Genomic DNA, 23,144 nt, shown 5'->3' on the forward strand with positions numbered 1-23,144 from the left:
TTCCTACAAATTTGAATTATGAATATTCAAATTTCCTGCACATATTTATTTGGTAAGTAATTCTCAACATCTTTTTAAAATTGCTATTTTAATATTGCCCTTTTTCTTGTTTACATTTTGCATATTATTATTATTATTATGCATAGGATGTCATCATTTGTGAATTTCCTCTTGGGATTAATAAAGTATCTATCTATCTATCTATCTATCTATCTATCTATCTATCTATCTATCTATCTATCTATCTATCTATCTATCTATCTATCTATCTGCCTTGCAGACCATGACAAGAGCATGGAGTGGCACAATTCGGCAACAGGCTCTTCAGTGGAGCTAAGCAAGTGCACAGTAGGAGTCATGGATGTGCCTAGTGCATGATGTCCTGTGTTTAAACTCCACTGTAGAAGAAAGCTAAACTTTGTTAAATCGAAAGTTACAAAAAGGCTGAAGTATATGCTTATATGAAAATCAATACAAAAATGTAGGAAATTGACTTTGATTGTTTAGTGAATTCATATTCAGTTTCAGTCCTTTTCATTTGACTAGCTGACCTCTGCCAATTTGGGGGTGAATTTAGAGGCTTAAAACACTCAAAATCATAACCCCTTTAAAATTTATGCTGAGCTGACTGCCTTTAAACCTGTTTCTGAAAAGTAAATTCAGCAATACATAGAAAAAGATAAAAAAACAATGCCCAAGGATAACTTTTAAGAAAGTAAGTACTGTTTATACAGTATATACCAATTGCTAAGGCTGCCATCTTACTCTGAAAAGAATAACATTTTAGGTGAAAAATGAGGACTTTGTTGGAGGCTTTTGCCTATGATAACACTAGTCACCTTTACATTTTGTTACAGTTTTTTAGAAATGACGTTTCACAGAAAATGATTCTCAAACCCACTTTCAGTGGATCTGAGAGCAAGAGCCTACCCTGGCTGCACTGGGCACACTGCATTAAAAGGGCCTGAACAGTGTAACAGTCCATTGCACACATCCACACCTCACACTGGAACTATTTAACCAAAGCAAATATGCTTTGAGAATGTCAGGTGGAATAAGGGAACAAGCCACAGGCACATAAGGAGAACATACAAATTCCAAACAGACAGTCATGTACTGGGTTTGAACCTAGTATGCTGGATCTATAAAGTGGCAATGATAATCACTGTGCATTACTGCGCCACATAAGATAAGAATATGATAACATTTTAAGTAAATATAAAAGACAATCTGAGAAACTTATTGAAGGCAAAATGTTCCCTAATACCTTTATCACTCATGTGAAAAAGTAATTGGCCAATTAGTTACTTAATCAACCAGTGAGACAAATTTAAATTATAATGTGTAAAATTAGATTAGACAAACCCAAGCTTTATTGCTACCATTAGAAAGACACTGGGAACAAATGGTATGCATGGGAGAGCTGCAAGACAAAAACCACTGTGAAACAAGATAAAGGCATGTCTAACATTTGCTAAAAACCACCTTGATTACCCCCAGAACCTTTTTAGATAGTGTTTTGTACACAGAGGAGTCAAATAGTAGTTTTTTTGGAAGACATGGGTCCCAATACATCTGGAATTAAACTAACACAGCTTTCCAACACAAGGACATCCTGCCCACAGTCCAACATGGTGGTGGAATAATCGAGGGAAGCACAATTATCACACTCCCTTATAACCGAACTGCCAATGCGCTAGCGAAAAGAGCTGGTCGACTGTTCCCTGGTCTGGACAGAATCCACATTGTTCCTTCCTGTATCTTGGGTTTTTCCACTGGGTTGAGATTTCCCTCAAGCACCCTGGTATAGGCTTTACCTGGAAGGAAAAGGAGTGTGATCCCTCTTTAGTTTAAACACATCCTCTGGTCACCTTTCTTAAATATGAGGACCACCACACCAGTCTGCCATTCCAAGGGTACTTTTATACAGTTTCCATGTGACATTGCAGAGGTGCGTTAACCACATTGTTTCAATTACCAGTGCACCATGATGGAGTCGGAGTCATCGGACCAACATAGTGACTTTAACAACAGTGATGGGATCCCCCAAGGAAGAAAAGTATCAAATGTTATTTCCTAGCTGAAAAGGAAAGAAGTTAAACACAATGTTTCAGTTGCATAGCCTTCATCAAATGTGAAACTATAAAAGGCCAAAAATTTTGTCTCTTGCCTTCAGAAATGTGGCCTCGATTCAGGGCTTGCCTTTCAATACATGTGCTAGTCCTGTTGTAATCTTTGCCTAAACTGATGGACTTTAAGTTTCAGGTTCTTTGACTTGGAGGATGGCTTCCATACTATCCATCACCCATACATATCTGGTACAGTAATCCCTCGCTACTTCGCGGTTCACTTTTCGCGGATTCACGACTTCGCGGATTTTTAAATACAAGTGATTGCCCGCCTATCGCGGAAGTTATGTTCCAGACCCATCAGCAACAGGAGAAAATCCGTGATATAGAAAGACCATATAAATAAACATTTTTTTAGTTTAAGCCTTAAAATACCCATCCCACATGCTTTAAACACATGTAAACTTATAAAACACACTTTGTTAACACATATGATATGTGGATGTCGGGCTAAGGATATGAGTAACATCTCACTATTATAAAACATTTTAACTTCACGCAAGACATGACAGTGAGACAGGAAAATTGGTGATGTACACCTAAAAGCCTGATTGTACAGGCTTTTAAATTATTGACACGCAGAGCGACAAGCAGCACAAACCCAGCACAAAGTCCACTTCTCCTTAGCGTTCATTCAGCTCCCCACCCCCTTGACAATGCGAAGTGGCAGGAGCCTATTGCGCTTCCGGGGAGGGGGGGGGGTTTGAGCGAAGGTGCGTTCAGCTCTCACACACCCACACACACACACTCCTCGAGCAGAGCGACAAGCAGGCATTTTGGCAGAAGCAGCACAAAGTCCATTTCTGCTCAGCGTGAGTTCAGCTGCCCCCCTTCACAAAGCGAGTGCAGACACATTGACGTCTGATCGCTGCGTGCAGGCAGTGTGCAGTGTTGGTCTGAGGTGTTTAAGAATGTAGAAAGTGTTTAAGAGCATAGGAAGTGTTTATAAGAGCGTGGGAAAGGTTAACAAGAGAGTGAGAAAGGTTTATAAGAGTGTGGGAAGGGTTTATAAAGCCTTAAAATATGTATAAATAATAAAATAAATATAGGTCGCTACTTCGCGGATTTCACCTATCGCGGGGGGGCTCTGGAACGTAACCCCCGCGATAGGTGAGGGATTACTGTATATGCTGGTCTTACTATAAATACTAGACAGTATTAATTTAATTTTTACTACCATTATTTTTGCTTTTTTAATAGGATAATGTTATCTTTCTGAAAATGTTTTTGCTTAAACTGTATAAACATACCATAAATAAAAAATACTGTCCATATAATTAGATTTAATCAGATAAACAGTTGGACATAATTAACTATACTTTGTTTGTTTCTTGTTTGAAATTAATTGCACGATTTTGCTATATATTTTTGGCAAAATAAGTGTCTGGCTTTCCAGTTTCTAATTTTAAATTTTACACAAGTTCTGTGTTTATACCTTGTAAAAATTAAGAAAAGCATAGTTAAAGCCAGTTAGTGTATAACTCTGTACAGAAGAAGTTGGGAAATAAGAAGAAAATAATATTTATTTTGGCAAAACTTACTTTATATATAGTAAGGGAGATAAATGAAGACATTTTCTTTCACTAAGAAGCAGCTCCTGCTGCTTTACAGACTATACTACAGGAAACTATTATCTTGGTCAAAGCGTGATGCTGATTGCATCTGACAAGTAAAGAAAGTGATGAAGACTAAAATGTCATGGAGCATTTACCAAAATCTGTGTACTTCTTTTGTTGAAACTAATGCATTTGCATTCCCAATATGTAAATTGGAGTAACTACACTGATTTGCCAAGTATACAGTATGCTTATGTAGAAAAGTTAATTCTAGTTTAAATAATCAAATCTTAGATTATTCAAAAAATATAACTCTCGTTTAAATATTTTCAAGTTTTGGAGCTGAATAGTTAACAGACCTGTGCAACATGATTGTATTCTTGGAGACCAGAAAGGAAATGTGATCATCAAGCATTCAAAGGAAAGAGTGAGCCATTGCAGTATTTGTCATATTGAGCTATCAATTTACTGAAGCAGGTAATGAAGGTGGTTGAGAAAGTGCTACAGAAAAAAAAACTGCAATCAACTGAAAGTTAGTGAAATGCATTTGGTTTAACTACTGGGAAGGGAACAACAGAAGCAATCTTTGTCGTCAGGAAAACACATAAAAAACATTACGCAAAGGAAATAAGAGCCACTGGTGTGAAGAGCAAGAGTGGCTTTTATTTGTAGAAAGTGTGCAAGAGTGGTAAATTATGCTGATGTAAGTTCTGCTATTTTGGCAACTTTTAAAGTGAAAACAGAGATGGAATTGAATTGAACTGTTATGGAATAAATTCTGGCAGTTGTCCCCAAGTTCAACTTCTGAAGCAGCATGTCTGGCATTAAAGGGAAAAGTTGATGAAAGCTATGTGAGGAGTAGCAAGTTCTGTGGGAGAGAGATGTGGCACATGAAGGCGGAACATGAAACCAAGCTAGAAAGTACAGAGATGAGAAGGATCATATGGATTTGTGTAGTACAATCGAGTAAGAGGAAAATGAATGCCATGTTAAGGGAAAGACTGGAGTCCATAGGTGGTGGGCTAAAAAGAAATAGACTAAGGTGGTGTAGGCATGAGCAGCAGCAGGCAGAGGATAATAGGAAAACCAAAAAAGATGTTGCGGGGGTGGTGTGAGATGATATGGAAAGAATGGGTCTCACCTCAAAAGGATGCTGAAGGAAAATATTTTGGGGCAACTGCTTAGCCTGGGTAAATCCAGAAACCCGCGATGATGGCAATTCTTTATCCTATTCATATATCTTTGAATCTAACAACTTTTTTCAGTGTCACAGTAAACTGACACTGTGCAGCAAGCATTGGGTGATAACAGTACATAACGGACAGCCATCTTTAAAACCATTATTAAAAAATAACCAAAATAAATGGGTGACATGGTGTCACAGTGGTCAGTCCTGTCTTAGAGTTTTAAGCTTTAACGCCAATCTCAATACTGTCTATGTGGAGTTTGCAAATTTTCACTGTGTCTGTGTTGGGCTTCCACCAGGAACATTAATTCTCCTCACACACAAGAAGGGGATTAACTGGCAACTCTATTAGTGAGTGATGTGTGCACTCTGCAACTAATTGAGTTCCTGTTTAGGTTAGGTTCATGTCTTGCGTCAAAACTTGCCTGGGTAGGCACTGGCTTCCACACATCTTAAATAAGATAAGTGGTTTAAAATATGAAATGATAAAATGATCACATTTAACAACACTCAAGTATTACCTAGGGTGAAAAACAGAAACAGAAAACACACGTTAAGTTTAAGTAATTCAGTAATAATGATCGCATACTGCATCTGGATTGTAGTATTAAGAGCAGCCTGCTCTTTTGATACAATGCATTCTTAGGGGGAAAAACATTAATCAAGACCAAAAAAAAAAGGCAGAAAGGAATTTAGTTTTTTCTGAGTTGTCTCTGGAGACACTCTAGTTTACAATAGAAAGCCATTTAAAGCCAAAGAGGCTTGCCAGACTCTTAACAAAGCAAATGTTGTTCTTGTTTAAATACTAAATACTAGCATGAAAAAACGGCTTGACAGTGGGGCAGAAAGAACTTTTACTGTGTGCAGGCCATGGAAATTTAGTTCAGTACAATATGTTCTACAATGATCTTTACTCTTTTAATCTGAGCTGAAAATTTCTTTATCATAAATTCGGCACCTGAAAAGCTTCAAAACTGAACTCAATATGTGGAAGAGAAAATTAAAGGATATGTAGTCTTTCAGTCAAAAACATGGAATTTACACAGATTTTTTCTCGGAGTAATTTGATTTTCCTTCCACATCTGAAAAAATGGCAAATTTGTTTAAATAGAGATTCTTAACTGTCCTAATGTAAGCCAATAGCATTGGTATACGTAAAACATTGAAGACTTACTTTCACAACATTAGACATCAAAGCAATTCCAGGTAAGACATGTTCCCTACTGTAAATATTGTTTTTTTAAGGCTGATTTATGCTTTATCACTTCAAAATTCACATGTAAACAAATTACCTTATCTATATACCAGTAAACCCCTGATTCTCTAAAGAATCGCAAATGCAAGAATGGCAATCAGTTTCTGTTCCCTCCGATATTTGGAGGAATGACAAATGATGGAAGGTGGGAGCGTCCTGGTAAAGTTTCCATTGAATTAAATACATATATTTGAACTAAAATTCATCAATTTATTAAAACAAAAATTGAATTTTAATTGTTACATCATTTAAGTCCAAAATGTCTTTGAGTTGTTGCACTTATAAATAAAAACAATATCGGAGTGGAAAGGTTTAAATGAAGTAAATTGGAAACAAAACATTCATAAAATGGTAAATCCAAAATAGTTAAAATATCTCTTTATAAACCACATTTTGAGTAAAGATGGTTTGCTGTCCTTGAATTAGTTCTCCCTGGTATGGAGTAGTTAAAACCTTTACTTTAACGTCACACGAACGCCGAACTCTTGAAAAGGCAACATAAAGTTGACCATGTGCAAATACAGGCTCAGACAGGGTAAATGCCTACTTTGTCCATGGTTTGTCCTTGGGATTTGTTGATTGTCATGGCAAATGCAGCCTTAATGGGAAATTGCCGTCGTTTAAGTTTAAAGGGTAATTCCAGGTCAGAACTTGTAAGGTCAATTCTGGGAATCAAAACAGTATTGGTAGTATGGGATCCCGTCAGCACTTGTGTCCCAGTAACATTTTCTGTCATGGTGTTCACGACTAACCGTGTACCGTTGCATAACCCATGTTTAGTATTACGGTTTCTCAATAGCATGACTATTGTCCCCACTTTAAGGTTAAGACTGTGTTGTGGTAATCTGGCCGGGTTAATAGTGTTTAAATATTCTAATGGGAAATGAAGATGCTCAGTTTCGTCTTCAGAATCAACACTGTCAGTACTTAGAAAGACGCGTCTTTCTCCAGGAAGTAATGCAATCACTTGGTTAATTATGTGATCAACGTCAATATTCTTTAGACATAATATAGCCCGGTGCGTCAAAAGTGGTATCTGGTCTAATGATATCGCTTCACCAAAAACCTCTGTTACCAGGTCGTCGCAGATAAAGGCGTGAGGAATTTGAATAATATCTGGGTGAAGTTCAAACACATTGGTAAGGTTTCCATTTCCTAGTTGCAACAACCAATTGGTATATGCTGGATCTGTACACCGCATGTTCTCTACCAAGCTTAGTTTCTCAAAGTAATGCCAATTTTCTGCTGTGGCTGTGTCGTTAGGTAGAAGTTACCGTTATGTGATTCAAATATGCCACACTTACTGCTGGCACAGTGGATTAGAGCAAGTTTAGTTTCCAGGTTGTGTTGTTTGGGCGCATCTATGCGGTCTCGTACAGGTTGTGTTGTTTGGGCGCCACCTACCGACTCTGGGAAGCCGCTGGGTTTGACTCTGGGGCGCTGAGGCGCTCTGGCGCATGCACCTTGGTGCGTCCTGCGTCCGCCGTTCGTGCATATAGTGTGTTGTAGGAGCCTCCGTTTATTGTTTTTATCCATGCGTCCGCCGTCTGTGCATATATTAAATTGTTATTTAGTAATATAGTAGTATAGATAGATATATATAAAGGAGAGTTGGGATCAGAGAGACTGTGTTTGTGGAGGGATGGTGAGTTAAAGCGGGTGTTGGAGTCACGTGATCATCTCCCCTCCCATTGATCTCATTTCATTCACTTCATTTCGCTCCGAGCTGAGCTCCGCTGCTGGCACGGTCTTGCCGTTCTTTTCCATTAGTGTTTAGTCCTTTCTCCTTTACTGATTTACTGTTTAGTAGACGCGCTACTTACTGAATAGTATTTTTTCCTTTAGTGTTTCTACTTAGTGTTTCTTAGTGTTTAGTAGACGCGGTGTGCGAAAGGAGAGTTGGGATCCGAGAAACTGTCTTTGTGTGTTTGTGGAGGGATGGAGAGTTAAGTGGGGTGGGGGAGTCACGTGATCATCTCCCCTCCCATTCACCTCATTTCATTCACTTCATTTCGCTCCAAGCTGAGCTCCGCAGCTGACGCGTTCTTGCCGTTCTTGATTTGCTTTTCACATGGCCAACTATACATTGCATGCTCAAGAGTAAGCTCAGCGCACAGCTTGGTCATATTACAACCGAAGGGGTGAACTGACAACATGGTATACAAAGAGATCCTTAACAAATAATTATTGGTATATTTTCCCTCAGTTTATTATTTAAAATTTTAAAGCAGTACTTCGCCGCTGTGAAGCGTGGGTATTTTGCTAGTCTATATATATATAATTCACTAAGGCAGCCGACCATGGCAGGCAAGACAGAGCCCCGCCCACCAACAATTCACTAAGCAGCAGACCATGGCACGCAAGACAGAGACCATGGGATACGCACGACAGAGCCACGCCTGCCAACTCACAGAGCCCCGCCCGCCAACTCTAAGACCATGGGATACGCACGACAGAGCCTGGCCCACCAACTCTAACCCTCCTCCCGTGTCGTGGGATATGCATGACAGAGCCCCGCCCGCCAATTCTAACCCTCCTTCCGCCTCCAACCTCGCTCTCGAGGCATGCACACTGCCTGCTCATGTGCCAGCACGCAACACCTCAACAAACACCGCCTCAGTCGCTTTCATCTCTGCTACAGTCCACATGCACCTCTGAGCCACGTTGACTTTTCATTGTTCTTTTCGATTCTGGCTGCTTTTCTATATATAATCCACCAAGTCGCCCGACCATGGGATATGCATGCAAGACAGAGCCCCGCCCGCCAACTCTAACCCTCCTCCCGCGTCATGGGATACGCATGACAGAGCCCCAGCCGCCAACTCTAACCCTCCTCCCGGAACACTATGACAAACTCAACACAGAACAGAAACACGCTGTTGACACTGTTTTACACACTGCATACAGTGATTCCCAGCCCTGACAAACATGCTTCTTCTTAGATAGTCCTGCAGGACCAGGGAAAACCTTTGTCTACAAAACCCTGATTCATACCATCAGAGCTAGGGGAGACATTCCTACAACCGTAGCATCTACAGGAATAGCTGCAACATTGTTACCGGGTGGACGAACTGCACATTCTGTTTTTAAAGTACCGTTGAGGCTGAATACTACTTCCACATGTAACATCAAACCTACCTTGCCACACGCTCAACATCTTCTGCAATCCAAATTGATAATATGGGACGAGGCGCTAATGACACATGCACACGCATTCCAGACAGGCAGTGAGATTGTGGTATGCACAACAGAGCCCCGGACGCCAACTTTAAGACCATGGGGTGCGCACGACAGAGCGCTGTTCTTAGTCACAGAAGCATAGTCATACAGTCTGCTCAACAATACGCTGACTACATGAATACTTCCGGAGTTTATAGTGGCGAGGCAGAAATTCTGGCAATGTCCCAAATGCTTCCAGCTACTATCCCCATTCACTTCCGAGATATCCCTGACCCCATCAGATTCAAATTTGCCTTTTACTTTTACACGCACACAATTTCCTGTTAGATTGGCCTTTGCAATGACAATTAATAAGGCACAGGGGCAAACTTTCAAAAAGATATGCCTGTATCTGCCAAAACCAGTTTTCAGTCACGGACAATTGTATATTGCTCTCTACAGAGTTTCATCTTTTCATTCACTCACAGTTGTATCCTCAAACCCACCCCATTTGGACAACTGTTAAAATTTAATTAAAACGTTAAAATTATACAAAGTTATTGTCTGTCTGTATACCCGCATTGTTATCACTCTTTAATTTAATACTATTCTTTATCAGTATGCTGCTGCTGGAGTATGTGAATTTCCTCTTCGGATTAATAAAGTATCTATCTATCTATCTATCTATCTATCTATCTATCTATCTATCTATCTATCTATCTATCTATCTATCTATCTATCTATGTCGTTCAGGAAGTGTTCACCCATCAATAAATAATTATATGGCGTATGCTACGCCGTGGGTTGGCTAGTAACTTATGTTTTTACAACTCTTTCACAACCTCTTTTGGATTTGAGATGCTCACAATAATGCAAGAAGACACATGAGCAACACACATGACATGATGATTGAACATAGCACACAAAATCAGAATAAACCCTGCCTCAATTGTCTAGCTCTACTCCATTATGCAGGCTGCAGCGAAGTCTACTTAGGTGTACCACTGCAAAGATGGTCAGGTGAAAACTGTAATTGCATGTGCTTGAAAATCACCCCGGAGTTGGTCTTGATAACTACAAAAATTCAGCTTTATTTTGAGCTTGAAAAGGGGTCTTAAATTACTTTATTCACATGCCCAAAGTTTCATAAAGTATATGTATATGATTCAGAGGAAGCCTGGGTTATATACACAGTATACACTCAGACCTCAAATATACCATAACTCACTGTAATATTTTAAATGTTTATAAAATCATTTAATTAACTTTATTCCACTCTTTTCTAAAAGAAATGTATTGCATGTAGTGTATTGTGGAATTAATGAGATATTCCTCCCAGTAACATCTTCCCCACCACCCCATCTCTCTCTCCCATTGCTAGCGTAAGTACAATTTTCAGGGTTCACCCATGATAGCTGGTTGCCCCTTCAAAGTGGGTATTTGAGCAGACACTTTCACAGGCAAATGCTATTCTTAACACCAAGCTCTAACCTTATTCTTACTCAAGGTGGACGAGATATTTGACAAAAAGTAAAAAAAATCCATTTGAATTTAACCAAGCATGTACAGTTGTGAAAAAGTTCATAATTCTTGGAAATTTTTTCAAACAGTCAATGAATTACAATGTACTGTACAACTGAAGAGAATTCTGTACAAATGATACTGTCCACAGTGTAGGTATTCTGCAAGTACCACTATTACAGCACACAATATCAAGGTGGTGACAAAATCCTAAGGTGACAGCTAATAATTTTAATAATATCTGTGTTTAAGATTTGAAAACACTGAACAAGAATTGTGTGTGATAAGCCAAGTCAGAATTTAATTTAGATAGTAAGAGTTACATAGCTATTTATAGGTTATTATTGTATGTGTTATTGTACAAGTACATAGTTATATCTATAAAATTCACTTATATGTTGTTTTGGTGCCCTGAAGAGGGAGTATTGGTTCAGGACTGCTCATGAATTGTTTGGAGGCCTGTAAATGACACACAAGTGTGTCTCTGGATTCAAAAAGGCCCAAAACCAAGGTACATGTATAAACCCAATACAGGGGAAAAATTGTACAGAGCGCTGAGTTTAACATGATGCTGACAGAAACTCACATACAAAAATGTATGTGAATGGACAGAGTCATAGTACTACAGTAAAGTAAAAGTTCTGTCTGTAACTTATTTGTAGGGTGAACCAGCAGCCGATGCTCTTTTTTTTTTTTTTATTATTTTTTTAACTTGGAACCATTGTAATTACTGTATATAGCACCTGCACTTATTTTTTTGTCATGTTCTTGCAGTAAACTGCATATATATTTGCAAGAAATTTCTTTGGAAATATTTGGCATGTCTGGAATAAATCAGAAATTCAGTTTTGGAACATTTATTTTTGTCTTGTGTCTTAGTTCTCCCACCTACTCATCACTCAGTTACAGCTCTGGCAGTTTCGAGTCTAAAACTGTGCAAAGATGCCACTGCACGAGGCACCACATTTTTGGTGGCAGAGGTGGGGTGGGGCGGGATGAACTTGATGGACTAGCAGCAGGAGACATCTGATGAAGAAAGTTCAAGTGAGATGAAGGATCCTGTAGATTCACAAAAAGGCAAAAACATTGTGAATGGATTATTTTTATGTATCTGTTTTGCTGTTATATTGTGGGAATGGGATGGGGGGAGGGTGCAATGACATTTCAGAAGCATGACTTACCACTGTTCATCTATTTCAGTATGCATACAGAGCCAACTGGTCTAGGATGATGCAGTGAATTTAGGTCTATGCTTTATTTACCAGCACTTTGATAATACAGGGGCATATGTAAGGATCTTCTTTGTGGACTTTAGCTGTGATTTCAGTACAATCATCCCAGAGCTCCTAGATAAGAAACTCACCCAGTTCAACCTGCCTAGTTCAATATGCCATTGGATCACAGACTTTCTTACAGATAGGAAACAGTACGTGCGGTTGGGCAGATACATATCTGACCCATTAACCCTTAGTACTGGTGCATTGCAGGGATGTGTTCTTTCCCCCACTATTCTTCTCACTTTATACAAATGACTGCACCTGTAGTGATTCATCTGTCAAACTAAATTTGCAGATGACATAACACTAATAGGCCTCATTTCAAACAATGAAGAGTTCATATACAGACAAGAGGTGGAAAACATAACATTGTCCTTCAGCCATAATAATTTGGAGATTAATGTTCCAAAAATTCAGGAGATGATCATAGTTTTCTACAAACAGTCACCTGCTCACCTATCACTTGCTATAAATAGCTCAGTCATTGGCAGAGAATGTTCCTTTTGTGTCAGCTGAGGAAATTCAATTTCCCTCAAACAATATTGGCCCAATTCTACACGGCCATTATCAAATCCATTCTGACCTCATCTATAACTGTCTGGTTTGGTGCTGCCTCTGTTCAGGCTAAAGCCAATCTGCAATGTATCATCAAAGCATGTGGAAGGATCATAGGCTGTAACTTACATTACACATGTCCTGTATGTGTCCAGGTTAAGAAACAGGGCTGCAAAGATCATAGCTGATCTGACTCACCCAAGACATCACCTGTTCCAATGACTTCCCTCTAGCAAATGTTTTCGTGCAATGATCTATATTACTAAATGACAGTTTAATTTATGCACGCGAAGCACATGCGCACTGCGCCGTGGCGCCCCATAGTCAAACACAGCGGCTTCCCAGAGTCAGTAGGTGGCGCCCAAACAACACAACCTGTAAACTAAACTTGCTCTAATCTACTGTGCCAGCAGTCTGTGTGGCATGTTTGAATCACACAACGGTCATTCAGTAACAGAGAAACAAAAATGAGACCGCATGGATAAAAATAATAAACGGAGGCTCCTACAACGCGCCTCACAAACACCAGAAGCAAAGAAGTCACGGCTCCAATGTATTCTTGGCCTCTTAATACCAAACAAGCATCATTTGCTTGCCACAATATACAAACTATATGCATTTATGCTAATTATGTGGGCCCCATAAAGGCTACAGTCTTCTAATGAATATTTCCAACAGAATAATGTGTGAAGTCACAAAGCATGCATCATTTTAGGGTGGATTCAAAACCAATGACTTAAATTTACTCTAGTGACCTTACTCCTTATATCACAATTCAACAGAGCAAGTTTAGGAGGAGGTGGCACATGTGGATTGCAGCATTCACAACACACTATGCTGATTAGCCACCTTTAATGAACTTTAATTACAGTTCTCTTCCAAAGTTCTTATCTGCATGAAAAAAATTGAAATGTATCAGCTTACTGTTAAACAAAGTTGTATATGTTTTAACCTTATGTAACCAATGTTTTTTCTACCTAGACATATATGAGAATTACCCCAAACAGGGCAATAAAAAAATATATATGCAACAAAACTAAACCCAAATATCATCAAACTTTACTTGTGGAAACTGATATGCATTTTCAGATTTGAACAATACAATACAAGTAAAACAAAAGTGAGTCTTGTTCAACTTTAAATGCTAATGTTATTCTTTCACTAGTTGTTATAATAAAGACAAAGCAGTACTTAAAATATTATAACCATGTTAAACCATGCAGAGAATATTCAACACATCTTCACAAATTCTATCTTAAGAATGATTCTTTTTTTTTTTGTTCTTTATTTCGCCTTATAAAATTTCTTGTATTAGGAATTTGTTAGTTTTCGTATACCCCTTGGGGTCAGAGCGCAGGGTCAGCCATTGTACAGCGCCCCTGGAGCAACTGGAAGGTTAAGGGCCTTGCTCAAGGGCCCAGCAGAGAAGGATCTCTTTTGGCAGTGACGGGGATTCGAACCGGCAACCTTTGGGATACCAGCGCAGATCCTTAGCCTCAGAGCCACCACTCCACCCTTGATTACCCTTGATTAAATGGAAATCTAAAATATTTACTGCCTCACTAGGTTTATAATAGGGGCTTCTCATAAGTTCTCTTTAATGCAATATCTCTTAAATGTTACCTAAGATTGTTCTTACTTAAGCACTAAATATTCTAAACCTATTTCTTTATTTACAGGACGGTAGACTTTTGTGATTTATAAATACCTTCCAAACAGACTTTTTCATTAGTTGCAATAAGCAACTAATAACTTATGAAGCAGATCCAATAAAATTAGGAATTCCCAGACCAGAGCATACATATTCACAGAACTTTGACGTATCTACAGCAAAGAAAACACAAAACAAGGAGGAAAAAATAAGTGGTTTCATACAAGCTAATGAGCTCTATTCTGATGCAAGGTTATCTGCATTTTCTAAATGGCCTTTCATGTTCTGTTACTGATTTGTGTTCCAACCCTTGACAGCAACATTCAAAACAGGAAATTGTAGTTAATTAATGCCGGCATACAACATCTATCGCCATTGAAGGAGCATTTAAAAAAAAAAAAAAAAAAAGAGGTCAAACTTATTCTTACCATAGAATGTGACAACAAAGAAGGAGACACAAAAAACTGACAACACAATTTACTAAACTGGTTTTGTACAAAAACCATCATGCTCAAAACACCTTATTTACATAAAAAAAAAATTCATCAATGATACCGAATGTGAGGTTGCCATGAGAGTTGCTTCACCATACAAAAGGGAGGAGGCCATGCAACAGGAGGGGTAATGAATTTTACACTACCACCTTAGAAATTATACGCACATGTACACTTTGTGACTTTTTTTTCACAAACCTACAATGTTTCTAATGCTTTTTTTGTCCACTAGAAAGCTCCCTAGCACCAAAATTTAAAGTAACATCCAAAAAGCTGACTTCTCCAAATCAACTGCTTTATGAAAATTCATATATATTGTATAAAAATAAAGTTGTGGTATGAATCACAATGATGTTCAATTTTCATGGTTTTGAAGACCTAATATTAATTATTAATAGAAACTCTATTACTGCTACAGAGAGTTTTTTTTTATTATTAACTGATAAAGAAGGCCTGACACACCCCCCCAAAAAAAAAAAAAGTAACCTGCACGTAACTTTCACTTTCATATCAATGTCATTATAAAAAAAAAAAGTTCGTACATTCAATTAGCCACATGAAGTTTTGAAGCAATAATAAAAACAAGAATTCACACAATACTGGCTCCAGCAGAAAATCTGCTTTGTAACAAGTAACTGTGCAACAATATGGGTGTCTACAATTATTTGAAAATCACATATAATAATGTACTGCAACTACTGTACCTTCCATACAGAGATCAAAGACAAGTGTGAATAGCATATAAATTTAGAAGAATTAATTATTTTCCTAGAAAATTTTTTAAAAGGTTTTCAATTCTTAAAATTAAATTTAATTATTAAAGCTATCGGGTAATGACTAAAACAGCTATGGCAACTAGGTTAAAGCAGTTCATTAGAAACATACACTGTATTTAACTTTGGCTTGCACTAGAAATCAGAAAACTGATACTTTATAGGAGTAGAATTCAATAAATAACTCAAGTTAATATTAATACTACTTGAAGCATTCTTCTGTACTGCAGAAAAACTCAAGAAAGATGTAAAAAGTACTAGATTCTCATTGAATATTTTAGGCCTTTAACTTGACTTTAAAAAGATTTACATATTTAAAAATGTTATGAACTGTTTTTCTGATGGTTCCTGTTTTGTTTTAAACAATTTGAGATAGTAAAATTGATTTTTTGTCAAATTGTACTTGGGGCTATATGTTTTAAGACTTTACTTGTTGTTACAATAACGTTAAACAGCGGTTAAATATATTTGGAGGATTAATATAAATAATGGCTTTCAAATCTACCACACTAATTCATTTTTCTGTCTTTCTGGGTGATAACTTTTTTAAATAACTATGTAGAGTTTTATTTTTGTCTCTCTTTTTATTAAAGTGGCCTTCCTTAGGGAGGAAAAAATACCCTAAAAATACAAAACTGGGCTAAACACCCTCTCAAAATTAATTCTAGATGAAATGCTGACTTTTGACCGGAGCCTGTACTTGTAATATGCGTGACTCATCTTGTATCTTTTATACTTAATTTGCTGATTAAGTAAATCATTCAGATAAAGCATACAGTTGTCAAGTGAACTATACAGAATCGTTGATAAGAAGATCACTTTTTTGACGCAATTAATATTTTTATCACTTCAAATGAATAGTTATTTTTTTACATTTAATTTGTACAATGATCATAAATATTAAATAGGACTTAATTTTTCTTTTTGGATTTTAATATATAGCCATAGGCTGTTAGTTACAACTGCGGTGGGTTGGCACCCTGCCCAGGATTGATTCCTGCCTTGTGCCCTGTGTTGGCTGGGATTGGCTCCAGCAGACCCCTGTGACCCTGTGTTCGGATTCAGCGGGTTGGAAAATGGATGGATGGATGTTAGTTACAAGAAAATATGATATGTTGTTCTGATGTTTATGTCCAATTTTAGTCTACATATAGCTTACTGGTTTAAGATAACTACAAACAGGAATAGTTTGGTGCATACAGGCCAAGTCTGTTTTGAAGATACTCTCATATTATCCTGTACTCTTCTGCAGGCTTATAAGGAGCACCACATCTAAAATAAAACTCCTTGTATGTATTTAACAGACCCCTTAACACAAAGGAATCAGGACCCAAAGGTCAAAAGAACCATAAGTAAATGGCCCTAATGTGTCTTACATGTTAAAATGCTTGCTTGATAAACTATAGTAGTTTATTGTATGAAATGCTGAGAAAGAGCGCAAGAGAGTTAGTTAGACATGGAGAAACTGAGAACTAGAGACAGAGAAGGAGGCTAAACAAGTTAGTGCTTTTTATATATATATATATATATATATATATATATACACTGTATATATAAATATAAGAGTTGCAGTATTACTTTTGCCAGTTGCTGGAGGCTGGCAAACAATACACATTTGTTTAGCTTGTTGTAGCTTTGCCAAAGTGATGATTTTCACTGTTTGCAAGGCAATAAGCACATGCTTTTGAATTCTGCAATGTTCTGTCAAAAATGTAGTTAAAATCACATATGTTCCACCTATTTTTCAAAAGGGACATAGTCCAAGAAGGTTTCTTTGTAGTATTATACATGATGTGTCTTTTCTGGAATGGATATTTGGCATGTTAATAAGTTTCTGTCAAAGATAAAACATTCTTCTGATTTAATTCACTATTAACAATTTATAACCATTAGCAACAATCGGCAACAGCACAAAAAAAAACTTGAGTTAACATATCCATGTCTTGCTACAAACACTTTGTTTGTTTGCAGTGCATAATGTGAAACCTACAATCTGTCCACCACAGAGTTGGTTTGTCTTCAATACTTCACTCTTGTTTGAGTAGTGTACTGATTTAGGACAGGCCAGTTCATTTGCCTTTTGTTTTGCTTTTTTCTTTTTAAATCCGGAAATAATCCCTTTAAATGTACATAACAAGCTAAGCCATATAGGTACAGTATCAATTAAGCACTGCACTTCAATGTTTTGCTTACACTATAAAATATTCTCTTTCTTTGCACCCGTATCTTACCAGTGACAAAATACTCTATTATCATTCAGCCAATAAAGAGTCATCTAACAGAACATGTACGCTCTGCCTAGCCTATAAGCATTTCTCTAAAAAAGCATTATGACCAGAGCTGTCCATTGTATGATGAAGTAACACAAAAGCATATAAAAAAGAACAACATATCCATAAACAAAAGTTTTTCTCCCTTTTATTTCCGTTTCCTTTGGCTTTTGTTTTTTTTTTTTTTTATTATTTTTATCACTATTTATTCAGTGTGTCATTAAGAAGTTCTAGTTTCATTACTGTGTAAAGTATGCATCAAATAAACACGCAAGACTATCCATGTTATTGGTATTCTGTCATATTTCTTGTTCTAGTCTTCGGAACACTATAGAAATTAAATACATATGTATTCTTTACAGGCAATTTAAATGCATTCATTTCTCAACTCTTATGTACACCTACAGTTTCCACCGTAATTATTGGCACCCCTGGGAAAGGTGAGTAAAAAGGATTATTATATTTTTTTTTAAAAAATCGCCTTTCTCACACTTAAAAAAATGAGAGAAATATAAGAAATATCACATTTCTTCTTCTTCTTCTGGCTGCTCCTGTTAGGGGTTGCCACAGTGGATCATCTTCTTCCATATATTTCTGTCTTCTGCATCTTGATCTTCATCTTGACTCAGATGTAATGATTAGTGCTTCTACCACACAGCTCCAGTGGCTAGAGTTCAAGGCCTGGGGCCTCATGTATAAACGGTGCGTATGCACAAAAATGTTGCGTACTCCCCCGTTTCCAGGCTCACATCGCAACGTATAAAAACTAAACTTGGTGTAAGGTCACGCACATTTTCACACCAGCTCAATCCCTGGTGTACACAAGTTCTCCATTTGGTTTTGCAAACTGGCGGCATCAAAGCAGTGCTTTTGTTCCAGTGTAGTTTCCCTTTCTTTTTTAGATCCACATCCCTGACACGGCTTTATCAAATACACTGAATTTAACCACATATCATTTATTAGTTTAAGTCATCTGATTGTAATTAACCTGTAACAATATAATGGTCCACGGAATGGCCAAACTATTTCAAATACCATAGCTGCTTTAGCGTTGTTACTCTCACTGCACCACTCAGAATATTTATCCCACTCTACCGGGGTGTGGAATCACAGCTCTACAGCAGCTGATTGGAAAGAGAATTATCGGTATACAGCATCAAGCACATGCTGCCTCAGTCATGCGCACAGTCAATTTGAAAGCTCCCATACTGCAAATGCTTCAAAGACTTTCCTGTAGGGACCTCACGGTTCAGAAACAGTTTCATCCCAAGAACTATAATCGCACTCAATCAGTCCATCAAGTGCTCCTTGTAGGACTGATTGTACTTATAAGTACAATTACCTCACTGTAAACTTGTGATAGTTATAATCTTGCATAACCTGAGCCACTTTATAAAGCATGTATTTACATATGATGACGACAGGCTTCTAAGTCGATTTAGATTTCCAAGCGCTATGTTCTTGGTGCTCTTGATATCATTTTTAAGATGAAAACAAATATGTTTATTACATTATACAGATAAAATTTTAACTTTTAATTTAAATAATCTATAGTGTTAATAAATAAACATGGCAGGACACGGTATCGCAGCACTAACAGCGACCCGGCATCCTGTTCATGGGTTGTTCCTGCCTCGCATTATATTCCATCCATCTGGCGCAACCCCGGACGGACAGATGGATAAAATAATTAAACATGTACTATAAAGATATTTCAATTTACCTTAAAAGTTTTGAAGAATCGGTGTTCTAAGCTTACAGATGGCTTGACATCTATAACAGAGCTGATTGGTTGGCGATTAGTTACTTGGAGAAAGAAAAGTAAGGACAGGATTTGGGGGTTAGCACATTTGAAAGAGACAGTACTGCTGCAATAAATTATTTCATCAAAGGTCGTGCACGGCGCAGCAAGCATCTTGCAGGAGGCTGGAACAAAAACTGGACGGGAAGCCAGCTCGTTACTATCAATGCGCCACCACGTTTAATACATGCTTTAATTCCTATCATCATGAAAATTATATCAAGTATACTGTACATCTTAGTATTTAAAATGTTCGGAGAGCTGTAATATCACAAATGTAATGGATTCTGTGTCCTGTTGGAAAGCCCATCTAAGAAGCATGTAGTGATTCACACACATACAGTACAGCACATTAAAACACATAGAAAGAAGCATTTAATGTGCTACTTTAGTTATGATGGTATTCGAGAAACTAGTAATTTAAACGATTTTAAGATGAAGTTTATGACGTTCTACTTTAATGACAAAATAAACTCCATGATCACGGCGACTTTGATATCTGACAACTTCTTTTTTATTTCGGGCACTGTGCGATATTGTGAACTTGAGCTTTCGAGTTTCTCTGACACTCTATGTCACTCGATCACCTTCCTTTTGTTGTTTATACCACTGTTTAAACCAACAAATGGTAATCGCTGAAATTCTTCTATTTCACCCTATGTTTCAGGGCTATTTATATTGATTTGCATATTCAAAGAGGCATAATTCTGGGAGGACACAGGGTGGGACAGCAGGCGCGTGCATTTATGTTACTTTTCACCCTGACCGGGATTTATGTAGCGGAAGAACATGGAAGTTGCCGTACACAAAAATTTATGCATCTGGATTTTTTTTGTGCATACGCACATTTCCGCTTTTGTTCATACATCATGTTTTAGTTTGAATTCTATGAACGGACCCTGGTCACTGTCACAGTGTGCACATCATCTATGTGTCAATGCTGCCTTCTGGATTCTTCCCAAATATCTAAAATGGCAAATATTTTGTGGCATTTGGCATTTCCTAACTAGCCTGATGTAAGTTTGGGTTGATGTATGTGCACGACTTGCAATAAACAGGCATCGTGCCAAGGCAAGTTTGCCATCTTAAGTCCAGTGAAACCAGGCCACCCCCTCAGCAAATGATGAGACAAACGATTCTACACTATGGAATGAACCAAACTAACTTCAAGTTCCTAGTACCATTTAGCAAGATGTATGAACAAGAAAAGTATTGAAATATGGATGAATGAAAATACTTAAATTATAGAAATTGTAACACTTTCAAATCTTAATCCACTTTAGGGATGCAGGGGGCTGGAGCCTATGTTAGAAGCATCAGGGCTTATGGCAAGAGCCAATAATACAGAGATAAAAGATTGCTACATGACCCAGTCTCAAACACAATCAGACACCCACATTTGGAAATGGTAATTAAACCAACATGCAACTAAGGTCCTTGAGATGCAGAAGAAACACACAAGCAGACATGATGGGAAAGTACAAATTCCACACTGAAAGAAGTCAGGCTTGCAATTCAAACCCAAAGAGCTGGATCCATAAGGCAGCAGCACTAGCCACTGTGCCACCATGCACAATATTTGCATTGGGGGTAACAAGGAAGGATAGGATTAGAAATGAGTACATTAGAGGGTCAGCTCAAGTTGGATGGTTGGGAGACAAAGTCAGACAGGCGAGATTGTGTTGGTGTGGACATGTGCAGAGGACATATGCAAATCTTAACATCTATAACTCTGCTACCTCCAGCTCTGTCTCCTGTTTTTTGGTCAGTGCCACCGTCTCTAACACATATAACATAGCTTTTCTCACTATCATCTTGAAGACCTTCCCTTTCACTCTTCTTGGTATCCTCTGTCACAAATCACTCCTGACACTCTTCTCCATCCACTCCACCCTGCCTGTACTCTCTTCCACACTCCCCGTTATTCTGTACTGTTGATCCCAAGTATTTAAACTCATTCACCTTTGCCAACTCTACTCTCTGCACCCTCACCATTCCTCTGACCACCTTCTCTTATTCACGCGCATGTGTTCTGTCTTATTCCTATGGACCTTCATTCCTTTCCTCTCTAGAGCATATCTCCACCTCTCCAAGGTCTCCTCAGCCTCACCGCTGTCACACTTCTCTTCCACTCCAGACTTCCTCATGCAATACCACAACTCATCTCGAGGCACTCTGTCATATACTTTCTATAAATCCACAAAGACACAATGCAACTCCTTCTGTTCTTCTCTATACTTCTCCATCAACTTCCTCTGAGCAAACGTACAATCTGTAGTGCACATTTTTTACATAGAGGCTAAAATCTGTAAATCTAACCATATACCCAGCATCAGACTTTCTGAAATGTCTTCCAATGCTTCATCTCTTGAATTAACCTGTAATTCAGCATTCACCTGCCCACCACAGGCATTAAGTGTGACGGGCATCCACTAGCTCCTTTTAATTTTTAAAACTTTAACTATGACAAAAATGTCCTCACTGCTACTGGTAGTTTTAGAGTGCTTTTGCTATCAAATTAAACCTTTCTGAAAAATACATCAGACTTTATATAAACAGTTTCAAATAACATAGAATATAATTGCCTTACAGTACACAGTACCATAAAGTGCTTATAATAAAACACGGTGTTACTTGAACCATATTATAAATATCAATTCCCTGAAAAGTGACAATGAATTGGAGCACATTGCCCTGAATAAAATTAGGTAATAAATTGTTTGATATTTGTTTAAACAATCTTTTACATATAAAAGCTTTAACTTCCAGGTCCAGGGAATCAGGTTTGAAATCCAGTCCAGACACAGTCTGATGGAGTTTAGAAGTTTATCCATGTCTGCAAAATTTTTTTCTCTGGGTATTAAAGGCTTCCTCCCACATCCCAAAGATGTGCAGGTTAGATTGATCTGATTCTAGAACAGCCTTCTATACATAAGTATGCCCAATCATAGTCGCAGATAATACACAGTTCCTGGCTTGTGCACACATTTCTAATTTGGACGGAGTTGGTTTTTTTTTTTTTTTTATAGAAGAAATATTTTAATATTTTTTTACGTTGTGACTATCAAACAAATCAATTTTGACATGAGTTGGCCGACAACATGTTTTTAATTTCTCATTTTCAATGTATTTTTCAAGATTTACAAATTCCTATATTATATTCTTCAGATCAAATATGAACATAAATAGTGGAGAATTTAGAAACATCAAACAATGCACATTAGTCTATTACTGGAAAATGAATTAAGACACCCAGCGATATACTGGCATGTAGGTTTTATATTAATTTACATTATACTGTCAAAATCACTTAATCCAATTCTAGGTTGCAGTGAGTGAGTCTAAGATGGCAACGTAAGGCACTACACAGGAAGAAACCTTGGATAGGATTCCATTCCATTCTCACACACCCACAATTGTCCAAATTAGAATCACCAATTAACTCAACAAATGTCTTTTAGTTGTGAGAGTAAAATACAGAATATTCAGAGAAAAACATATGCACACATGGGGAAAA

The 23,144-nt window shown here is 37.7% G+C and overlaps 1 protein-coding gene across 1 annotated transcript in view; it reads right to left on the bottom strand.

Annotated features, from left to right (window-relative positions):
• Window positions 1-23,144, bottom strand: part of mtf1 (metal-regulatory transcription factor 1) — a 116,369-nt gene that overhangs the window by 89,646 nt on the left and 3,579 nt on the right. The gene's annotated exons all lie outside the window — the stretch shown is intronic.

Source organism: Erpetoichthys calabaricus, chromosome 14 (genome assembly GCF_900747795.2).
Source record: "Erpetoichthys calabaricus chromosome 14, fErpCal1.3, whole genome shotgun sequence".
Classification (NCBI taxonomy): Eukaryota; Metazoa; Chordata; class Cladistia; order Polypteriformes; family Polypteridae; genus Erpetoichthys; species Erpetoichthys calabaricus.